The sequence below is a fragment of the Onthophagus taurus genome, chromosome 11, assembly GCF_036711975.1.
Source record: "Onthophagus taurus isolate NC chromosome 11, IU_Otau_3.0, whole genome shotgun sequence".
Classification (NCBI taxonomy): domain Eukaryota; kingdom Metazoa; phylum Arthropoda; class Insecta; order Coleoptera; family Scarabaeidae; genus Onthophagus; species Onthophagus taurus.
This window is the reverse complement of record NC_091976.1, coordinates 9,374,112-9,377,302: the sequence shown is the minus strand read 5'-3', so window position 1 is coordinate 9,377,302 and position 3,191 is coordinate 9,374,112. Positions and strand designations below refer to the sequence as shown.

General features: G+C 34.5%; 1 long non-coding RNA gene across 3 annotated transcripts; it reads left to right on the top strand.

The window, feature by feature from the left end:
• Positions 1-882: 882 nt before the first annotated feature.
• On the top strand, positions 883-2,378 carry LOC139432166 (uncharacterized). 3 transcript variants are annotated; one of them, XR_011642031.1, is made up of 3 exons: positions 897-1,193; positions 1,277-1,570; positions 1,623-2,378. It is a non-coding gene; the product is annotated as an uncharacterized lncRNA (long non-coding RNA). The 3 variants fall into 3 exon arrangements; XR_011642030.1 differs by having other exon boundaries at positions 1,263-1,570; XR_011642029.1 differs by having other exon boundaries at positions 883-1,570.
• Positions 2,379-3,191: the final 813 nt, after the last annotated feature.

Here is a 3,191-nt window from a genome sequence, read left to right as displayed (position 1 = left end):
TATAATTCCAACAAACGGAATAACTTGTCTTTTGGCTTTCGCGTGGTGGAGGATATGGATGTGGAGCGTGCAATTAATTCAATTAAGAGCAATGCGCTTGGTCATGATCGTCTCAATATGAAATGCTTAAAATTGTGCTGTCCACATATATTACCTTATATTCGCGATACTATAAATGCGTGCATCGAAACATGTGTTTTTCCAATGACATGGAAGAAAGCCGTAATAAAACCGCTTTCCAAAATCTCTAAACCTACGGTACTTAGCGACCTGAGACCCATTAGTATTCTGCCAGTATTAGCAAAGGTTGCAGAAAAAATTCTTTATGAACAAATGGTCTCCTTTGTGGAGGAGAATGACATACTACCATACCTGATTTTATGCTGATATACCATATGCTGATTTTCTGTTTACCATATGCTGATTTTCTGTTTGGGCAGCAGTGTTCGCAATACCTGTAAATCTCTTAATAGTCACAGATCTTGCTTTTGCGTTTGAATGTTTTTGTAATCTTTTTGTTCTACCTAAATTTGTTCTTAATTTCTGGGGAACCCTTTTGAGTACTGACATGGTATCGATAACGACTTGTTGTGGCCTTTGGTAGTATTCACCTAAGTATTATATGTTAAAACTTAGTAGTTAAAACTCTTGTTTTGTTTATAGCTTTATACCGTTGTCGCGATTCTTTTTTTTTATATTTAACACGCTATACTGTTTTTTTTTCTCTTTATATACTTTATGGTGAGGTGGAAGAACAATATATATTGAATCTCACCATAAGATTGATCAGTTGTTTATTGGAAACCAATTTTAGTTGTTTATTCTGAAGTGTAGTACATTGTGATCAATAAATATTATTATTATTATTATTATTATTATTATTTTAAAAATTAAGTTGGTCTTTTGAACTAAATCCACAATTGAACCCTGAGAAGAACTTTAATTCATCGATATATATATTTCTTCCATAATCAGTACCAATACAATATCAACTAAAAGATTGAATTTATGAAGGAAATCAGCGCCAATGATTGGGTTTTTAACATTGGCGATGGTAAAAATGAAAGGAAAATTCCTTCTTAGATTTAATGAAACTGTTAGTTGTTTTTTGCCGTAGGTTTTAATTATTGTACCATTGGCAGCGGAAAGCAAAGAGATGGTATCTTGTTTTCGATTTGAATAAAATTTAAAAGGTAATACAGAAACATCGGCTCCAGTGTCAATTAAAAAATTTAGATTTTTTGGTTGTCGAAAATGAAAAGACGCGAACTTGTAGGATTGATCGAAAATTGGGATTGCCATTTTGGCGAAATTTTGAATTTGGAAAAAGATGGTTTTCTATTGAAACTGGGTATTAGTTTTTTTTGGTGGGACAAATTATTTGTTTTATTGTTGAACGATGTGAAAAATTTACACCAAGATCCTTGGCATTTCTCCGCCCTATCAGCGAATTTATGGTGATACCAACATATATTAGAAGGCGCAGAGGAATTTGACCTACCACACGAATATTGGGATGAGGAGCGCGATCTACTTCTGGAGTGATGGCAACTACGACAGCATTGGGGGGGTATATTATTGTCATCACGTTTGAAATTTACTAAAGACATTTTATCCTCTAGAGACGAAAGTCGTTGGGATAAGGCTTGAATAGTGACTAAAAGGTTTTGAAGAGATGCTGTTATATCTTGGAAGAGATGCTTGGGAACGAGTCGCGAGAGAGGAATTAGACGAAATTTTATGAATTTCGGGAATGTAACTTGGATTGGGTGAAAGTTGCAGAGCTTTCCATATTTTGTCCGCAATTGACAAAAGGTCAGCAACATCATTTTTGCCAGAAGATAACAAAGCAACTGATATCACCTTCGGAATTCTTTTTTGCCAAAGCCTCAATAGCAATTCTCTGCTGACTACCTGTGAACCGCCGGCAGTAGCCAACATTGATCTATAAAATTCTGACAGCTTTTGATCACCCATTTGAGAATTTGACAGTAAGTTATCGAGACGTCTTTCTTCACTCAAAGAAAGTCTGTCAATCAAAATTTTTTTGAATGACAAATACAAATTATCTACCGGGGGATTTTGAATAACGCCTAAAATTAATGTGATGACATCGTTTGGTAGATGAGTTAGAACTAAATGATATTTTGTTTTATCGTTTTGCAGCCGTGACAAAACGAATTGTGATTCAATAATCGTAAACCACACTGCTGGATTTGAAGTCCAAAAAGGCGATAAAGTAAATTTCGTAGTAATGTTCATTCAAAATTGTCGCCGATAGTAGCATCCACCATTGTAAAAAATTATATTAATAATGAAAATAAAACTGTTGGATGTCAAATATGACAATTGATAAAGAATATAGAATGTAATTCGCTGCTTTTTTGTTTAAATTATCTTAGTTAAGAAAGAATAACTAAAGCCTTACACAAACCGTCCTTCACAAATCCAAAGGAAAAATATAACGGGTCGCTAGTAGGGGCTGCAAAGCAGTTTTCAAACGCAGTAGTAGCAGCGAAGGGATTGGGATAACTTGATTGGGGCAACTGGAAGGGGTCTGGGACAACTGGGCTGTTGTTATGCTGTTGTCTGGAGTGATGTGGTTGTTAACGGTCGGGTTATAGGGTTGGACTCAGGTTGGTTTTTGCTGCAGGTTCAAAAAACTTCGTTCAGGGTCACCAATAAAGAGTTGTAGTAATTTTAATAAATATTACAACGAATTTACAAAGATTTTAATAATAATAAGTTATAATTTCTATATGAAGGTAGGCTGTGTACGCTACAAAAACAATTAAATAAATAAAAAATCATGCGTTAAAAACAAAATGAGATATTGCAGTAAAATAAGTTAAGTGTAAAAAAATTTTATCTGGTTTTCATCGCTTTGTAGATCGTAGCGGATATGTGCTGCGGAGCGACCGGTATTCATAAAAGTTCCTAGCGAACAAGTTGCTCGCGCCGAAATTGTATTAATTTAAACCTTGTTATAGACGGAAAATTACCTTTTACTAGGCACATCAGCATTAGAAAGCTTTTAGCGTATTGAAGGGTATATTTCCTTCTAGAACTTTACTCACGCAGGGTAAAACCGTATCGAAATAATGGAGCCGCAATATTCTATAATACTGGTGCCCATTATGTATATACATAATATAGAGGTGTATATTTATAGAAGGCAAAGTTAAACTACT